This window comes from Gossypium hirsutum, chromosome D05 (assembly GCF_007990345.1).
Source record: "Gossypium hirsutum isolate 1008001.06 chromosome D05, Gossypium_hirsutum_v2.1, whole genome shotgun sequence".
Taxonomy (NCBI): domain Eukaryota; kingdom Viridiplantae; phylum Streptophyta; class Magnoliopsida; order Malvales; family Malvaceae; genus Gossypium; species Gossypium hirsutum.
In genome coordinates this window covers 30,700,562-30,722,381 of record NC_053441.1, presented here as the reverse complement: position 1 = coordinate 30,722,381, position 21,820 = coordinate 30,700,562, and the positions used below count along the sequence as shown (strand labels likewise).

Here is a 21,820-nt window from a genome sequence, read left to right as displayed (position 1 = left end):
TATCTGAACTTGGATGTCCTTATATAGAGTTTGTGGACGGTCAAGATATTTATCAAAGTTGAGTTAAATAATATCTTCCAATAATGTCTAATAATAATAACAGTATATTGGATGTCATGCATGCAAGTGTCGTTGGCTCATAAATATAGACACGTCAAAATTAATCTAGCTGAAAGCTATCCACTTGTATTTTAAAATTAGGTTTGTTTATAGATTTGACTATTACAGTACGCAATATTTTATCAGTTTCGTCTTATTTAAATCCAACTCAACCCTGCCCTCATTAAACCCAAATTGATGGGCGTCGCATGGCGGCTATCTGTTCAATTCTATCCACCTTTGAACGTACATTGGATTTTAGTCTAAGATAAATAAATAAGTTGGTATACAATAAATAGTATAAGTTTAGTAGTTAAAATTAAAAAAAATCAATTACATTTAAATAGTAATCTTTTGTTATGGTCATTCAATTTCAAAAAATTATAAATTGATTTTGAACTATTTAAACGTATTCATTTAAGTTATTGAACTATTCAAATTTTTATTTAAGTTATTGGGTTGTTAAGTATTTTTCTTTTTAAAAAAAGTTTGGCTAGCTAGCTCTAACCGACGATTCGACAATTGGTATGATAGATCAATATTCATCAATGAGTAAAAAAATATACCTTAGCTCCAAGTTGATTTGATGATCAGTGTTGAATATTAGAGAAGAACATTATTTGGATTTTGGTTTACAGGTTTTTGATGTTCAAAGTTATTTAATGAAAAGAATTAAATTGTAAAAAAGAAGGAAAAAGAGAGTTTTCGATTTGTGCAAGTGGTGCGAATAGAGTGCCATATAGCAGAGATTTTAAAAACCCAGTTACTTAAATGAGAACTTTTAAATAGGTCAGTGACCATTTTATAATTTTTTGAAGTTGAGTGAGCCAAACGTAAACTTACGAATAGTTTAGTGACCTTAATTGTAGCCAAAATGGAGTAAAGTGGATTAGAAAACATAAAAAGAAATTAAATTTGGAGTCTAAATACAATCAATCTTTTACATAATAGCCTCACTTGTCTATAAATTTTTTTGGATGTTATAGAGAGACATATGCTATACACATATAAAAGCACACAAAACACCTATAACAACATTTAAGATTTAGATCATATTTACCGCACGTTTGGTTCGCTGTATTGGAATAGAGGCGTAATGGAATAAAGGCGTAATGGAATAGAGGTGTATGAAATAGAGGGGTAATAGCAAATCAATTGTTTGGCTGAATGTAATGGAATAGAGGCATAATAGTATTCTTGTGTTTGGTTGAATGGAATAAAAGTGTAATAGCATAATGGAAAAAACTAAAATGACTAGAATACCCTTAGCATAAATTTGTTTTGGTAAATGATTATTGTTATTGTTATTTAAATTTTAATAAGATTATTAATATCAATAATAAATAATTTAATCATATTTAAACATAATTATTATTAAATATATTATAATTAAAATATAGAATTTAATAAAATTCTTAATAATCAATATTCTTATATGAATTTACTCAAATCATAATATATGATACTATAAAATATAAATTAACATAATTATTATTAAATATATTATAATTAAAATATATAATTTAATAAAATTCTTAATAATCAATATTCTTATATGAATTTACTCAAATCATAATATATGATACTATAAAATATAAATTAACATAATTATTATTAAATATATTATAATTAAAATATATAATTTAATAAAATTCTTAATAATCAATATTCTTATATGAATTTACTCAAATCATAATATATGATACTATAAAATATAAATTAACATAATTATTATTAAATATATTATAATTAAAATATATAATTTAATAAAATTCTTAGTAATCAATATTCTTATATGAATTTACTCAAATCATAATATATGATACTATAAAATATAAATTAACATAATTATTATTAAATATATTATAATTAAAATATATAATTTAATAAAATTCTTAGTAATCAATATTCTTATATGAATTTACTCAAATCATAATATATGATACTATAAAAGATAATTTGAAATAATTAATATGAAATATATTTTAATTAAAATATATGACTTAATAAAATTTAAAATAATTATAACTAATAAATTATCTTATATGAATTTGTATAATTTAAAATAATTATTATTACATATAATTTAATAATAATATATAATTTCATAAAATTCTTGATAATAAATTTTCTTATATGAATTTATACAATTTAAAATAATTAATATTAAATATAATTTAATAATGATATATAATTTCATAAAATTATTAATAATAAAATGTTCTTATATGAATTTACTAAAATCAAAATATAACTTGAGAATTATATTCTGCATAAACATAATTAACTTATATTAAGAAAAGGTTAGATGAAAATGAAATTCTACATCATAATCCATATGTTATATAGTTTTACAACATCAAAAAGTTTGAACATTGATTTTTAATGGTGAGAAAGAAATCTTCTGACCCATTCCAATCGCGCAACAGAAGGTAAACTAAAGAAAACGATCATTTGAGTTGGATGATCTGGAATTTTACTCAAAGCTTCATACTGCTGATCGTCGGTTAAACCTTCAATTTCCTATAAGGTTGAATATAAATTTGAAGCTTTCTCTTCCATCTTTTGATATTCTTCTGACTTCTGCTGAACTACCACCTCGGAGGCAATACTCCTACTGATTTGATCGCCAACGGCCTTGATGTTTTCGGCCAATAAAGTGGCAGCCTCATCAAATGAAGAATAGATATTATCACGAGCAGCATATTTCTTTTTTCTCTTGTTTGAATATGAGAAACCCCCTTGGTCTTTATCTCCTCGCGGCTCCGTACCAGAAACATCCATGTCATCCAAAGAGATGTCAGCTTCGCAATCATAGAATGTGTTTCTCTCTTCATTCATATCTGTAGTAGGTATATCCTCAGCATTTATTTCTTCAAGAACATCAGCAGCTGTTTGAGCATTTTTCCCAGTCGCTCGATCTCTTGCGTATATGGCAGTAAGCTAGTCGTAGTAAGGGAAAGTACAATGTCTGAATTGATCGGCTTCTTTGTGACTCTAAAAAAAATGAGGAAATCATATTAGTTATAAGTTTGGTAAAAAAAACAAATAAAGACTTGAAATACATTTTACCTTTAAATAGGAGTCCCAAACTGCATCTTCAGCAACAACGAGCTGCCTATGCTTGTCCCAACCAAAGCCGCTATTGTTTTGGCCATTAAGCATGTCGTAGACGATTGACCATTCCCTTTTTAGTAACCTAATCCTCGATTCAATATTTGGTTTCCACCTTCAACATTACATTTGGTAAAGCCTTTTCTAGCATTTTTCCAACTCGTTCAAATAACCGGCTTTGAACCCGGTATCAGCATTAAATGTTCCAACATTGTGCAAATCCACCATGCAAGAAACCAAGGCTGCATTTTCTTCTGGAACCCATTTTCTTTTGGTTCCTCGAGAAGCTTGAGAAGAAGCATGTGATTGTAGAACACCTGACATAATTATCTTAAGAAAAAAAACAAATTAACATTATTTACTATTTTTAATATCATGAATCAAAAGGTGAACAGTTTATAAAATTATATCGTTAGTTCAATATCATAAATCAAAAGCTCAATACTAAATTTAAAATTATAACACATGCTGAATGAAAAGAAATTAAATTATAATTCAACAAGTTTAGTACAATACAGAATTTTATTCAAACACCACCAAAGTTTCATAAACTAGATACATAAAATAACATCAACAAATTAAGTCAAACTCAATTTGTCCCTAAACCTAACTAATTTCTAGATGCTTGCCATTCATCGAACATTTGGTTGGCTAGTTCCATCCTCCAAGTAGCCCAAGCATCCGATGGATGAATTTTTGTGATATTTGGTTCATCGTCATCCACCACATTACTAGGTAATCCTTCTCCCACCTCTGCTTCAATGGGATCAATACTCATATAGGTTCGAATAAAATTATGGAGCAAACAACATGCAATAATAATTCTATTGCGCACCATTACAGGATAGAATGATGGACTCCTAAGGATTCCCCATCTAAGTTTTAATAACCCAAAGCATCTTTCAATAACATTACATACTGAGGCATGTTTCATATTAAAAAAATCTTGTGGAGAACTTGGCTGATAACCCTGACGCCACTCGTTCAAGTGATATCGTTGTCCTCTAAAAGGTGCAAGAAATCCCTCACAATTTGTGTATCCAGCATCAACTAGATAATAACAACCTATAAAATTAAATTTTTTTAAAAATGATTAATTCAGCACAAAAAGTTTGATCTTAATGAACAATATCAAAGTCTTCTAACTATCCACTTTACCATGAGGAACTTTTAGTTCATGTCTTCTACTAATGGCATCTCGAAGAACCCGTCCGTCGGTAACTGAACCTTCCCAACCAGGAAGAACATAAACAAATTGCATCTCAGGTGTACAAACACCTAGATATTGTTGCTATGTCACCTTTTCGCGTTCGATATCTAGGTTTATCAACTGTTGGAACCCTAATCTTGATGTGGGTTCCATCAAGAGCACCTAAGTAATTCTATATCACATGATATAAAACCTTGAGTTAGAATACTATTTTAAATCTAAAGCAACTAAATGTTGTGCAAACTATATATAAAACTCAGTCCAATACCTTAAACCATTTCCACCTTATGTCAGAAGAATCGGTTGTAATTGGCTCCGGCTTTTTAAATAACACATCTTGTAAGCGTATGATATTAAAGTATGCCCAAAGATCAATCATGAGATGGTTGTAATAACATACTTGATTTATCATGTTTATTAATATAAGGCGTTACCATTATTATTTCAGTTTCTTTTCTGTGTGTATAAATAAACTGTTTTCTAATAATGTCCTAAGAATAATATGATTATTCTTAAAAGATCCTTAGTCAAGTATTATTGTTGGATAGGACAACAATAATGCATTAAGACTAACATGTAGTTGATTGATGATAAAGAGTTATCATTGATATGGAATATCAGAATCGATGCATGAATATGTGTGTTAGAGAACAACATATTGGACTGACCCATTATGAGTATGTTTCTTGAATTATTATGTAATTGTCACGACATTACTCATAGTGATTAATATGTATATGATCCTCAGACTTGAGATCATCATAATCCCAATATCGTGAGTAGTATATTTTGATACAGTCAAACGTACACCGTAACTGGTTGTTCTATAAAGGCTGGTGTTGGATATACCACAATCGATGTAGAGGGATATGGTTGGTCGATATAGAATAAGTCCCTCCTACATAATGGGAGTAATATCTTAGGCCACTTGATTAAGTGAGACTAGAAATGCATGGCCATGCTCAAATAAGTTGATATGAGATGTCATACTTATTTGTATATCGTAGTCTGCTTAAAATATCAAGGAACATGGAATGGACTATACAAGTGTGACTATTCCATGACTTGTGTCCAATCCAGAGATAAAGGACTTAAGGATTATTGCATAAAAGGTTAATCATAAAAGGTTATGTCGAATCATGATCTCTTGTGACTTAGGTAGCAATGATGCATTGCTAGATGCCACTCATTGTTTGTAACATTGGAATCGTTCTAGTATTACTGCTAACGTTACAAGAACCTACAGGGTCACACCCTATAGTTAAAATGAACGGAATAAACCATAGTTGGTATTGTTTTTAGGTGTCACTTGAATTAAATTAATTATAGAATTAATTTAATTCGATTTCCAACACATTATGTACAAGGTTGTTGTACACATAATGAGGTTAGCATATGAATTCAAATAAATATATGGTTTACCGAAATTATATTATAATTAATGTAATTATAATTTTTGGTTTAAAATATTATTTTATTTATTTTAATTCATAAATAAAAAAACACTAAAAAATAAATAATAAGGATATAAGTATCCCATTTTTTTTTGTTTTGGTCTAGCAGCCGTCAAAGAAAATTCACTCTCAAAACTGTTTTGGAAATTTCTTCCGTCCGTAGTCAACTGGGTGGATCACGTAGAGGTCGGAGTCTCGATAGATTGCGGCTTAGTTCGACTGTAGATCAGACTACACGTTGTTGAGAAGTTGTTGTCTACTCAGAATAGCATTAGGTAATTTCGTAACCCTTTTCACCCCGATTCGTTCCTCACACATGGATCCGTGGTTAGGGTCACCGATTATTAAATTTTTCCGTTGCGCCGTAGGGGTGCCGGCGATACAACATATGACAACATTTAAAACACTATGAAATGCTCTGCTAACAGTTTCCCCGGACCTTCTAAAGTGATGCTTGATAACTCGATTTTTCAGGTGATGGGAGATGATATGTAAAAACATTGCTACTTGCTCATCAACAAGCATGAACCTTGACGACTTCAATCCCCCTATCGATTTTAACATCTCACATAGTTTTAAAAATGCAGTTCTATTCATCCTAACTTGTTCAATACAGGTCTCGTCGCTAGCATATACAAGTCTTTTCACATAATCTCGTTTTGCATAAAAATCTAAGGTATAGGACCTAATCCTTGGTCTATGTAGGCTAAGGCTGGCACCCATTCTAAATAAGAACCAAATCGCAATTCTACAGATTTCCAACCATATTGTCACAGCAATACCAATTCTTTTACGCCTCACACTTTGTGCAATTAAAGGCAGACGAGCCATTACTACAACATATTAAAATTAGAATACACTATCAAAGAATTGAAGTTACAATTACACATTATCAAATAAAAATAAACAGCACAAATTTAAAACACAAGAAGCAAAAAAGTATCTATTAAATGATATCGTTGCAACTTTAATTTCATTTCTTTATCAATCACCCAAACAATAATGAAAGAAAATATATTTAATTACATTTTAAATAAATGAGGATTTAAAGGTATATGTATAATTGACTTAAAATAATTGATGATTAGTTTGAACATTGATTAGTTTATTTATTGATGATTAGTTTAATTAAGGTCACCTAATTTTAAAACAAATAAAATAAAGAATGAGGATTTGGTTTACTAATGAAATTGAAGTTTTAAAACTTTTATAACATTTCATTTCATATAAATATATTGATTAGTTAATTAAAGCATGTTCAAAGTTTGAACATTGATTAGTTTGAACATTTAAATTTAAATTTAAATTTAAATATTGTTTCGTATAATGAAATTGAAGATTTAATAAAGCATGTTCAAAGTTTGATCATTGATTAGTTTTTTTATTGATGATTAGTTTAATTAAGGTTTTCTAATTTTAAAACAAATAAAACGAAGAATGAGGATTTGGTTTAATAATGAAATTGAAGTTTTAAAACTTTTATTTCATTTTAAATTTAAATTTCATTTTGTAAAAATGTATATAACTTTTATCTCATTTACATGCACAAATTATTATTAATACTATTGTATTTGCAATTATGATTGGAAAAGATTGAAATGTAGTATTGTATTTAAATGTACAAATAATTATGATTTAAGCCCATTATTTGTAGGCATAATGCTCTTTAAGATTGAACATAATTAAAGGTTGAATAATTATTATTATTTAAATAATATCAATTAAAGGTTGAACATAATTATATATTAGTATCAAATTTGTATGTACTCTTTATATGTACTCTTTCACTAATAAATTATATATCAAATTTGTATCAATTTTTTTTATGTACGCTTTCACTAATAAATTATATATTAGTAAAAAGTTGGTGCATTGGTACACCAATAATTTGAATACATACTACTTTCTTAAAAAAAAACATATTACCTATTAGTAAAAACATATAACCTATTTTAAATTCAAAAAGTGTTTAACTTTAGTTTTGAATACATACTACTTTCTTTAAAAAAAATACTTTTAATATTTATTTTAATAACCCAGAAAAGAAAAATATCAAATAAATAAATAGAAATATGTTTTCATAATTTTAACCATAATTTTAATTATTTAAAAAACAACATAAAAGAAATAAAATGAATCAAGACTTTTTGGAATTTACTTCAATGGCAAGGACCTACATTGTTGTTGGCCGGTAATTGCAAGCAAAACAAAAGAATTCAAACCAAACTTGTGAATCAAGATTTCAGCAATCAAAATTATTCCTAGGACATACAATGCAGGGAGTGGAGAGTAATTAATTAATTAGTGGTATTATTATTATTATTATTATTATTACTATTATTATTATTATTATTAGCTTCCCTACCATGTGCTGCAAAAGATAAGGATTCTCTTTTTCTTTTTTACAGATGATTTTTATCATTTACTCAACACTTCACCATATATAGTTCTATTTTCTAACTAAGAAATCGGGTAGTTTGGAATAAACATGAAACAAAAGGAGAAGTTGAGTTTGATTACCTAACTAAGAAATCGTGCTAAATGGTGTTAGATGAATTAACGTGACCTTTTAACCTGGTTCATTCCATGAAAAGATATTTATTACTCGTCTTCAGAAATATATGTACACAAGTGGTTAGCTTTCCCCATTCTGTTGAAACAAATGGAACATGGGTTCTTCATTCATATGATAAAGCTGGCAGACCTAGAGAAGGGAGAAAAAAAAGTTGTGTGGTGCAGGCTGCCTGCATCCCAATAATTTTGTTGGTCCAATAATGCTAATAACCACTTTTTTCGCAGGTTGGACTATATACAATCTACTAAAACCAATAGGGTGATGTTAATCACTGTCATTCCATGATACACAAAACAAAAGTTGTAAGGCATGTGGGAGAGAGAGATAGCAGAGAAAGCAAACAATGAATTATGAGTCAGATAGAGAGTGGAGTGTATGTGTGAATGGAAAAACCCAACAAAACCAAACCAAACCAAACCAAACCTAGCTTGCAAGCAAGGATTGAGAATCATTATATTCCTACATTCATTTTGTCTCTACATTTCTTGCAGCAATAACCATAACCATACAAACAATAGCTGTAATAAGCAATACAAACATACAAACAAAACCATACAAAGGAAACAACAAAAGCTGCTACAACAATACAAACATGCAATCAGGGAAAACATACAAACAAAACCATGAATACCAATGAAAAACTAACCTGTAATGAGCAAATCGGGAATGACTGCGATGAAGAAGTGTTGGAACAAAGAACCTGTAATGAGAAAAGGGAAATCGATTAAGTGTTGAGAGACAGCAAAAATCAATAAAGAGGATACTCTTCAATTTCATTCATTTAATAATTCCAACATTAAATCTATTTTTTAAAGTTAAAATATTCAACTGAAACCAAGATTGACTATCTATGCGACCCTAAAACAAATAAAAATAAATAAACATAGGGTGAGGTTCCTGCATGCCAAGTACTGCAGATCGTAGATGGATAAAATCGTCGGAACTCTAGTTAAGACAACGAGAAAGAAGAGGGCCAGAAGGGAAGATATCAGAAGAGAATGCGAAGACATCTTGTTGATGTTACAAGGATGAAGGGTTGAATATATTTATTGAATATTGAATGGTCAATGTTGAATTCGACAATATTAGTATAAACGTTTAATCCTTTTCTAATCTGGAAATTATATCAGGAATTGGAAAATTGGTTCTATACTGCTGCAGAACTCTATGGAGGCATCTATTATGGGGAAAAAGATCAAAGCTTCAATGGCAGAATTTGAAGGAAACTGGCTGGAAATGCTTTGGATATAACATAAATTGACAACACTAAAAACACCCTAATTCCAAATCGAAAAACTCAAACTAAGATTATAATCTGATTAAAATTTAATATCTAAAGGAAAATATTTGAAGGTGTAAAGACAAAATTGAGTACATAGGTATAATCCCAGAAGAAATTAGCCTTTTATTATCCAAGATATTAACATTAATCATAGCAAGTTTATACTATCAGTTCTAGTTTCAGAGAGGACAGAGGAATCGTATCTGCTATAATCAGCATATAACAAGTACTGGAATTGAAGATTGAATCTCATGCAGGATGAAACAATTGTTCAACCAATATAGAAAACATAAAAGGACAGTCAAAAAGAAAAAGAGAATAACAGATTCAAGCGAGTATTTAGCACCAAAAAGAAAAACGAAGAAATAGAACTAGCAGAAACTATATACAAAGGGAAAATTCTGGGGAAAAAACCCAACTCATTCAAAAAATGGCAGAAACTCCTATAAAATGTGGAGATAATGCCACAGTTATACTACCATTATTACGAAAAGAATCATGTAAAATGCTTCAAGAAATGAAAAGTTGATTCATACCTCAAGATTCAAAAACCAAACGCCGAGACCGACAGAAAAAATGAAGCAGTGGGAAATGGGAGGACAAATGATGAGGACAGAAAAAGGAGAGGGTGGAGGTCGATTTCGGGTAGGGAGGGAGGGTAAAACAAAGACTTGGGAAGGGAACACGCACGTAATAGGGTAATCGTCGATTTGGGAAGGGAATAGAAAAGTAGCAAATTTGGGGATTAGGTCGGTATTGTAATAGCCGCGTAATACCGATTACAGCGAACCAAATGCCGGAATAGATCGGTAATGTAATAGGCGAGTAATCGGGGCGTAATGGATTACCTATTCCACTGAACCAAACACGCTGTTAATTTTTTAAGATTTTTCAATTCAAAAGCTATAAGATTTAGAATGGCCTATATTTTTGTCCAAACCTTCCTATTTTTCAAGCGAACCTTTGGGCTTGGACGGGTGGACCTACCCATGATCAGGTCTAATCCTAGTGGACAACAAAATGAACTTGATTTCTTTTAGGCTTTATATTTAAAAAAATTAATGTAAAAGATCAACAATGTTTTGGTTGAAATGGTGAAATTGAAAAAAAAATGAACAATACGATATTTTAGTTCAAATTTCATAATATGTTTTTTTGTAAATTATATAAAATATAAAAGGACAAAAGTATTTTTAAAATAATGTCATATTAGCATGATGTGGATTGCCAAGCCAACATTGTTAAAAAAATGTTTTTAGTCATCATTTTTATTAAAAAATATTCAACTTTTTTTGAAAGGTTAATAACAAAAATTGGCTTTAAAAAGAACAAATGGATAAAATAATGTAAACATTAAAAATTAAATTTATTATTATGACTTTTTGTTTAAGTCCTGATAACTTTATTAGATTGAAAAATATCTTTAGTACTGATACAAACGCCTAAATCCTTTCTTCTTCTTCTTCTTTTTTTTGAGAAGTATAAGTTGGATTGAATAATAACAAAAAAACAAAAAAAAAGCCCACTCTAATCCGTTGGGCATAAACAACAATCACACAATAAAATAAAATAAAGAAAATACAACAAAAATAAATAAACTAATCCAACAATGAGCTGTCAGGTTCTAGAAGCCTCTAAACTGACTTGAATCAACAATAGCTTTTGGAGGAAAACTTTTTGCATTCTTCACATTCCCCATACCTTCTCCAACGAAAACTTCCCGTTCTAGTTCTCATCGATGTCGCCTCAAATCCAGATCTCTTTCCCAACCCCGATCATTCTCCGTTGCTACTATTCCGAAGTTAGGTACTTCATTTTGCAGGTACATTTGTTCTCCCCTCTTTAACCCTTCATTTGCCAAAGAATGAGTCCATTTGCCTCCCCCAACCCATTTGAATCTATATTTTTGAAAACCCTCACCTAATGTTTCGCATCCTTAATGTAGGCTCCAATTTCTAATCTATTCACCCCATCGCTTTGGACTTTCTTGACCACTAATAGTGTGTCCCCTTCTATCTCCACCATCGTTAAACCTAAATCATTGCTTAGTGTAACCACTTGCACACATGCAATGGCCTCCGCCGCAAACATTGAAAGTATATCCTCATTTATCACTATCTTCGATTTCAAAATCTCTCTATTTGAATCTCGTAACACCATTCCCAAACAAGACCTGCTTTCTCTATTATTAAATGCAACATCAAAGTTTATTTTGAAAACTGATGAATCCAATGGTCACCATCTTTCACTGGCTCGACTCTTGATTGGTAACTTCTTCTCCAGCTCATCCAATTCTCGAATATAGCTTTTAATGAAGTTTGCGATACTTGACCTTGATCTTTTTTGTCCATCACGCACCCATTTATTCCTCTCGGTCCAAATTTCCCATAAAGTACAAACAAAGGTTCAACACCAATCACTGGGTTTATACGCCAGAACATAGGTAATCCACTCCATATATTTTAGATTTAACAGTTCCTGTGACCATACAAACTGTAATTTATCCCAGATCTCCTTTGTTGCAAGACAGTCCTAAAAAACATGTTCCCTAGTTTCCAATTTCGTTTTATATCTTGGGAAAATTGCTTCTGCAACTAATGTTTTGTATTGTAAATTAGCTAGGATAGGTAGGAAATTCACACCAGTTCTTCAAACTGTAATTTTAATATTAGAGGGTAGATCTAGGCCCCGAAGTTTCTGTAAAATTCTACATTTTCATTTTGATTATAATTTAGCACGAGATCAAGAATACCTTGTAATATAAGTTTATATCCGCCCCTCACCAAATACTCCCTGGATGCCTCCACTCGCCACACTATGTAATCATCATGTGGGAATCTTGCCAACGGAATACACAAAATTCATCTTACATCACTGTCGCAGAAGGTATATTTAATTGTATCTTCTTTCCTTTTCCTATTATCAACATCAATTAAATCTACAACCAACCTGATCTTCAGATCACTTACTCCCTGCTATATCTTAAACCTCACAGCTCCTAGCACTCATGCAGCCTCCTCCATTGGGATTACCTTTTCTGTCCAGGCCTGCCAGCAAAGCCTAGCTTGTAAGAGGCCCTTAGTAGCCCTTACACTCTTCTATGTATAGGAAGGTATATTCCCTAATCCAACACTCAGAAAATCTAAAATCGAATAGTACTTAACTTTTAATGTTAGAGTTAACAACAAATTTGGATTGTTTATTAACCTCCACCCATGCTTAACTATTAAGGTTAAATTGAATTTTGTTAAACAATGGAAACCAAAGCCCCAATTTTCATTTAATTCGCATAGCGACCTCCACTCACACCAATGGATCACACGCTTACCTTATGCTTTTTGCCATTAGAAATTTGCCATTATCCGCTCTATTCCCACACAAAGAGATTTAGGCAATAAAAAGTAAGTCATTGCATAAGTCGGTATTGCCTGTAACACTACTTCCATAAAATTCTCCTTACCCCTTTACGCAACTGGCTAGTGCTCCAACTATTGATCTTCGATTTAATGCAATCTTTTAACCCTTGAAACACCTATCATTTCTGACCTACTATATTTGACAAGCCCAAATATTTTTTGCGATTAATAGAACATTGAACTCCCAGTCCCTACAAAACTAAATTCCTTACAGCTTTGGAGGTATTTGAGCTAAAAAACACAATGGATTTTTCATAGTTGATATATTATCCTGAGCACGCTTCATACTCCTTTAAAATATTTTTAAGGATATAAGTCGCCCTCTGTGTAGCCTCCCCAAATAAAATAAAATTGTCTACAAATATGATGAGAAATCTGTGGACCCCTTCAACTTACTATTGCCCCTCTTACTATACCCTTCTCCACTGCCATCCTCATTAGTGTCGAGAGCCTTTCACTACATATCAAGAAAATAAAAGGACTTAATAGATCTCCCTGTCGTAAGCCCCTCTTAGGCTTAAACACCTCTCCTGTTGCGCCATTCAAGATAATAGAATAAGAGATAGTGCTAATATATTGCAGAATAAATTGACTCCATGACTTAGCAAATCCTATTTTAATTACCATACTCCTAAAAAATCCTAAAAAATCCCATTCTACATGATCGTAAGCTTTACTCATGCCTAATTTAATGCCATTAAACCTTTCCTACCTGTTCTTTTTTGCTTAAACGTGTGTAGAATTTCATAAGCAATGAGCAGGTTATCTGTGATTAAACGGCCCAAAACAAATGCACTTTAGGCTTCGTCTACACAACAATTTAAAACATTGTAAAACCGGTTAGCAACTGTCTTCGAAATCATTTTATATAACACCATTCAAAGGCTTATCGGTCTAAAATTCATTAAATTCACTGGATGCCCTATCTTTGGTATTAACACAATGTTGGTGAGTTTTAGAGATTACAAAGACTGACTTCCATTCAAAATTTCCAGGCAAAATGACCTAACATCACGCCCAACGATATGCTAAAATTTCTAAAAAAGGAAGTTGAAAAACCATCTGCCCATGATGCTTTTGTTGGACCCATACCTTTTAGTGCCACATAAACATCTTCCCCCGTATATCTATTCGAAAACATCTAGTTCATGTTATCCGTAATACACTTATTCACACCAAATAAAATATGGTCTATGTCGCCATTACCCCTTGTAGAGAATATATTCTTAAAATAGTTACGGGTTATCATCTCCATCTTTCTTTCATCCATAGTTACCTCCCCATCATCATTTTGCAAACCACACATTTGGTTCATTCACCTACATTGGGATGCAAAATTTTGGAAGAAAGCAATATTTTTATCCCACATCTTCAACCAATTGGCTCGTGTCCTTTGTTCCCAATATATCTCCTCCTTCTCCATCTAAGGGTGAGTAAAACTTGATTCGATTCGAAAAAATCAAACAAAAAATTTTGAATTTCGAGTTAAACGAATCGAGTTATTCAAGTCAACTCAAACTTTTTTTTTTAATTTCAAGTTTGAATCGAGTTTGGTTTTTGAATTCGAATGGCTAGAATAATTTGAATAAACTGAATATAAAATTATAATATTTTACATTTTTACCTCAAACTTTCAAACCTCTGTACTTTCCCCTCAAAACTTTTACTCCCCTTCCATCCCACTCTTTTCTACCCCAAACCCAATTTCCCTCCTTTTTTGAATATTTTCCCCCAAAATTTTGCTCCCCAATTTACTTTCCCTCAAAAAATTTACTCCCTTAACCCCAAAACTTTTTATTTCTCCTTAAATTTTTACTTCTCACCTTTTACCCCCAAATAAAAAATTAAAATCATCCAAAAAAATTCCTAAACCTAAATAGTAATAATTTTATTTAAATTTACTATTTATATTATTAAATAAAATTTCACATTTTGTGTAACAGCCCATTTTCTACGATATCGGGACAATAGTTTTGGGACCATGAATCTGACAAGTAAATTAATATTTTATCATTTATTTAGTGTCTATGAGATTTTATTCAGGTCGTATTAAAATTTGATTAAGAAATTTTGATGTTTGCATCATTAATTAGGGGGAAAAGACTAAATCGTAAAAAGGATAAAAGTTGAGTTCTATTTGTTAAAAGGGTTAAATGATTATGGAAATGAAAGTAAATTGACTTAAATGGTAATTATACATTCAAAAGGTTAGTGGACAATTATGGACATAGTTTAAGCGAATTCTAATGTTAATGTCAAAGGTTAATTTAGTAATTTGATAAATAAAGTAAAATTAAAACAAAGTACAGATGGTATCATCTTTCTAATTGGTTTCTCCCACTGAAATATTAAAGAAAAACACCATTTTTGGTGCTTTGAAGATTCAGCTAAGTCTACCTCATGCATGTTGGTGTTTTAAGGTTAGTTTTTAATGATTTTTATGTTTTTGTGATTGTTGTAGCTTAATCTAACTAGCCCAGAGGTCAATTTATAAAACTATTAAAGGTTAAAGGACTTTCCATGAATGTATTTGAATAGGTTGTGATGCTAAATGATAGATTATGAACATTTTTTGAAAAATAAACAAGTCTTGGTAAAGTGATTTGTGATGAAAATGTCATTTAGGGACTAATTTTTTAAAGGTATAAATTCTAGGGTTTTATTGTGAAATGGTAATAAATATGAATAGTTTCAAGGTCCCTTGTATGTTTAATTGATATGGAATTTGATTAAAATGGTTAGGTTTACAGTTATAAGCTTAATGACTAAATTGTGAAAAGTTAAAATATTAGGGGAAAAATGGTAATTATGCATAAATGTGAATTATGGATTGAATTGAATGTTTGAGGTTAATTGAAAACTTAATTGAATATAATTATCTATTTGGATCAATATAAACCACGTACGGGCCTAAATCAGGGAAAAGTAAAAGTTTCGGATTAGCTCGATTTCGTTTTTACGCCTTAGTCATCAAGGTAAGTTCGTATAAAAGGTTATCATATTAATGTTATTTATATTGATTGTTATTATGTTATTTACATTGCAAATGGATCGATATATGAACATATTGATAATACTCTGGAATGTATTAATTACATGTTTATTTTGAGTTTGATCCTACAAATTTAAGTTATTTATGGTTCTTTTACCTATTAGGGATTAAATTGAAGGCAAAAGGAAATTTGGGGGCAAAAAGAATGAATTTAAAGACAAAATGGGACAGCATGCGAAGTAGGGAAAAAGTAGTGCTGAAAATACAAAGTGCGAAAGACTTGGGGCAAAAATTTAAAGAAGAGATTTATGAATAGAAGACTCTATTTAAATTTAAATTTTTTTAGGATTATTTTTAAGATTATTATTTAGATTTAATTTTAGCTTTAATCTTTATTTATTTTTATTTATCTTTTAGAATTTAAGTAGGAACAAATTGGGTTTTTTAAGTACTATAAATAGAGGATGGAGTGACACAAATTGGCACTTATCTTTTCTATAAAAGCTCCCTCTCCCAAAAAGCTCTAGCCTTTCGTTCCTTTTATTTTTCAATAAAATTCCATTTCATTAAACTTATTTTTTTTCTAAAAAGCATGAACCACTAAACTCATCTAGCCAAAGGTTATCGAGAATCCCCAAAAAGGGTTCATGAGGTTTAGAATCCGCACTTAGCATTCTCAACGAGTATTCATTGTTTCTCCGCACAACAGGACTGAAGCTTTCGTCCATGTCCCTTCAAAAGTGATCTTTTCATCTGGTGCAAAGGTGTCCGCTTTGTATTGTTAGGGAAGGTTGCACAGTCAGTTCGTTAGCTTACTGCGTCAGTGGTTGTCAAGCCCAAAAGACAAAATGGTGTGGCATTCTCCATTGAGAAGTGATGATCTAGTGTAAGACGGTCCCACAAAAGTAATGGTTGGCTAGAGTTAGGTTCCTCTATATCGTAAGTCTAAAATCTAAGTGGAGTTTATGGTTGTATGCGTCTTCTTCCACTATAACTGGCTTATTCTGTCATGAGAAGGATCATCTAAAAGCCTACAATTGAACCCAAGGAGGATCGAGATAACCGGAGGCTAGAATCTCTCAATCCAAGAATGTCTTTTCTCGACTCTGTTTATTTTTACAATTTCAATTTCAATTTACACAATCTTAATTCGTCCATACTTTTAATTCTAGTTTTTTATTTTTTTTAGGTACGTCATTTTTTTTGGGGACGATTATGCCCGGGATCTCGAGGAACAAGAAGTTGTGCAAATTCAGCCCCTGAGGAATTGACCCTACTTCCCTTATACTATTCTTTTCGTTATTTTATAGGGATAGAATATTTTTAGTGTTTTCAATGACGCACCAAATTTTGACACCGTTACTGGGGTCTTGTATCATACTACTCTTGTTTCTTTTTTTTCTTATGATCAGATTGCCTTCAGGAATTCTTATGTTTGATTCAGAAATGGAGAAGACTGTGAGAGCTAATCGCAAGGAAACAAAGCTACATAAAAAACAGTCAGAGGTGGTAGGGACTTAGAGTAACCCACTGCCGGAAATAGAACCAGGTGACAAAGTTGAGTCTAGGGTTAACGAAAACCTTAGTCACACACTAGAAAACGAAAAAATAGGAGTCAGTCCACCAGCAGAAGTGCTTAACGCTAGGGTTAACGAAAACCCGAATCTAGCACATCAACGTATTGCTTAAATGATTCAGCAATTGGCCAAAGCTCCTGTAGAACAATCGTCGTTATGCATTGCATATCCTACTATGGATACTAATTTTGAACTGAAGTCAGGATTAATCCATTTACTGTCGACTTTCCGCGGATTACAAAATGAAAATCCACAAAACATCTAAAAGAGTTTCATATAGTTTGTCTTAGTATGAAACCTCAAGGCGTAATTGAGGATCAAATCAAATTGTGTGTTTTCCCTTTTTTCCTTAGCAGATTTTGCTAAGGAATGGTTGTTTTATCTACCTCTTAGATCTATTACAACTTGGACTAATCTTTCCATTTTGTTTCTCAACAGGTTTTTTTCCAACATCGGGTGTATCCGAGTTAAGAAAGGAGATCATTGGGATAAGGCAAAAAGAAGTAAAGTCTTTTCATGACTATTGGGAGCGATTTAAGAAGTTGTGTGCAAGTTGCCTACAACATGGTATAACGGAACAGTCTCTACTCCAATACTTTTATGAAGGCTTGAAGCTCATAGAAATGAACATGGTAGATGCCGCCAATATAGGGGCATTGGTCAACATGACTCCCCAACAGGCAAGGGACTTATCTCCACGATGGCTGCAAATACTCAGAAATTTCGAGCCAATCATGAATCCACTAGAATGGTTCACCAGCTAAGTAATTCAGCTTTAAAAGATAAAGTTGATAGACTTACTAATATTGTGAATTCTCTTTTTACAGTAAAAACAGGACCAGCCCGACAGTACGGAATTTGTGCAACACCCGAACATACAACTGATGCATGCCTTAGTTTGTGTGACGATACTATGACCCATTTAGATGCTGTGGGGAACTTTCCTGGACTGCCCTAAATGCGATATGACCCCTATGCAAATATATATAACCCAGGATGAAAAGACCATCCTAACTTGAGTTATTGGGCAAACCTACAGTATAACAAGCCATACCAAAACCAGTTTCCACAACAAACGCAAGATTCAGGTACCTCTCTAGAAACCATGGTCAATAAATTAGCAGCTAATGTGTTTGATTTCCAGTAGTAGATACAATGACAAACTGTTGATTTCCAACAGCAAATACAACGGTAAACTCTCGATCTCCAAAAACAAACAAAAGATTTTCAACAAAAAATTGAGGCATCTATAAGAGAGTTGACTACATCAATTGAGAAAATGAACTCACAAGGAAAGATGCCATCACAAACGGAATCTAACCCAAGACAATATGCAAATGCAGTGACGTTACGAAGTGGAAAAGTACTGGAACCGAATCCTGGCAGGAATCTTGATCAAGATTTCGCCTAGAAAAAGAAAGAGAACGATGAACAGGTCTGAACGAAACCTCCATTACCCATAATTCAACCACCGTTTCTAGGACGATTGAGCCAACATCGGAGAGGTAAGGGGAAAAAGAGATCCTCGAAAAATTTAGAAATGTCGAGATCAACACACCATTGTTGGATGCCATCAAACAAATTTCATGATATGCCAAGTTCCTTAAGGAGCTTTGCATCAACAAGCAAAAGATTTTCAACAGAAAATTGAGGCATCCATAAGAGAGTTAACTACATCAATTGAGAAAATGAACTCACAAGGAAAGCTGCCATCACAAACGGAATCTAACCCAAGACAATACGCAAATGCAGTGACGTTACGAAGTGGAAAAGTACTGGAACCGAATCCTGACAGGAATCTTGATCAAGATTTTGCCTAGAAAAAGAAAAAAAACGATGAACAGGTCTGAACGAAACCTCCATTGCCCATAATTCAACCACCGTTTCTAGGACGATTGAGCCAACATCGGAGAGGTAAGGGGGAAAAAGAGATCCTCGAAAAATTTAGAAATGTCGAGATCAACATACCATTGTTAGATGCCATCAAACAAATTTCATGATATGCCAAGTTCCTTAAGGAGCTTTACATCAACAAGCAAAAATTGACTGGAAATGAAAGAGTAAGTGTAGGTGAAAATGTATCTGCGATATTGCAGTGGAAGATGCTACTAAAATGTAAAGACAATGGCATGTTTGCAATACCATGCAAAATAGGCCATTTAGGAATTAAAAAAGCTATGTGTGATTTAGGGGCCCCCATAAATGTAATGCATTTTTCTATTAACGAATCACTTAACATGGTTTTTTTTATGGAAACAAGTGTTATCTTTCAATTAGCAGACATGTTTATTATGCATCCTGAAGGAGTCCTTGAGGACGTATTAGTGAAAGCCAACGGACTTATCTTTCCTGCGGACTTTTATGTGATAAAAATGGAAGAGGATAACACTCCTGGGTCTTCAGATATCTTGTTGGGGTGACTTTTCCTTAGTACTGGAAATACTAAAATTGACGTGCATAGCGGAACCCTCATGATGGAGTTTGACGAGGAGATCGTGAAGTTTAACGTTTATGGTGCTATTAGTCATCCTAGTGAAATTTTGAACGTAAACTATATCGACATAATTGACTCATTAGTAGAAGAAACTTTTAAGTCATCTTATAGAGATAAACCTAAAATGATATTTGAAGATTTTGAATCTGTTAATGAATTGTTGTCTCCGATGAACACTAAACTTCTACCTTCTATTGTGCAGGCATCAGATCTGGAATTAAAACTATTTCCCGAGCATCTCAAATGCACATTTTTGAAGAATGATGAGACCATTGCCGACTTAAAAGGTATCAACCCCTTGACATGCACACATAAGATTTTCTTAGAGAAAAATACGAAACCAAAATAAAGAGGCGCAAAGACGATTAAACCTAAATATGGTGGATGTGGTAAAAATGAGAATTTCCAAGCCCATACGAATGAAAGAATTCAGCTAGAACATCCTTAATACTAGTTGGGGCGTCAAGCTAACGACATTAAACAAGCGCTTGTTGGGAGGCAACCCAATTTTATTTTATTTTATTTATATTTTCTATTTTCTTTATTTTCTTGCATGTTAATAAATTTTATCTCTCTTCTTATATCTAGGAGAATCAAAGAATCAAAAAAATTAAATTTGGAAACAGGCAAAAACAGTAATGAAAACGAGATGGGGAGTGTGCTAAACCATTTCTTTTCATTATATTTATTAATATTATTTTTCACATCGAGTACAATGTGTTTTAAGTAGGAGGAGGCATTCTTTATTATTTCTGTCAGTTTATCTGCTGCTTTTACTATTGTGTTACTGTTGTTGCTACCTTGTGCTCGTTTCTGCCCACATTTTTTTAGAATATTCTACCTCTTTTCATGCCCAAGATTTTAACCAAGAATTGCCCATTGTTTGACCCGCAAGCATGATTCCTATCTACTGAGTTAGTTATGATTTTTCTATATTGATTTCATCTCCATTGTTTTATTTATATTAGTATAAAATAATTATGATTAATAAATTTAACCCTATTTTGCTTATAGTAAAATTGATTAAGTCTAAATGCAAAGAGGACACTTAATACAATTGCATGCTAAAATTATGTTCATGACTATTAGGTAATTGCCGAAACTTATTTTTGACACTTGATTGTTTTTCCTAGTCCTCCAAAATTAAATTTATGTTTCATGATAATAATAAATTTTAATGTCTCCCTGGTTATGAGCTTAGTTTAAAACGTGACTGAATGAGTAACCGGGATAGGGTGCTTGGGTTGTCATCCTACTTCCCCTCAAAAGGTTGTGTGACATGTTAGGTAAAACTCCGTTAACTGGAATTAAACAAAAATTTTTTAGGAATTTGTTGGGCTGAGTAACTGGGGTGGGGTGCTTGATTGTCATCTCTCTTCGCATCAAAAGGCTCAATATATTCTTTAAAAAAACATATAAATAATTTTAAGAGTGTGTTGGGCTGAGTAACTGGGGTGGGGTGCTTGGGTTGACATCTCTCTTCACATCAAAAGGTTCAATATATTCTTAAAAAAAGAAAAACAAAAAAAGGAAAAATAAGTAAATAATAATAAAGAATTGCATTTGGGGGCTAAGGGTGGAAACAAATAGGGTGTCTTGGTATGTTT

At 31.9% G+C, this 21,820-nt stretch overlaps 1 long non-coding RNA gene across 3 annotated transcripts; it reads left to right on the top strand.

The window, feature by feature from the left end:
* Positions 1-11,133: 11,133 nt before the first annotated feature.
* On the top strand, positions 11,134-19,943 carry LOC121217943 (uncharacterized). Of its 3 annotated transcripts, none has more exons than XR_005914205.1 (3): positions 11,162-12,620; positions 12,730-12,846; positions 17,332-19,943. It is a non-coding gene; the product is annotated as an uncharacterized lncRNA (long non-coding RNA). The 3 variants fall into 3 exon arrangements; XR_005914204.1 differs by lacking the exon at positions 17,332-19,943 and adding an exon at positions 16,307-17,302; XR_005914203.1 differs by lacking the exon at positions 17,332-19,943 and having other exon boundaries at positions 11,134-12,620; positions 12,730-12,940.
* Positions 19,944-21,820: the final 1,877 nt, after the last annotated feature.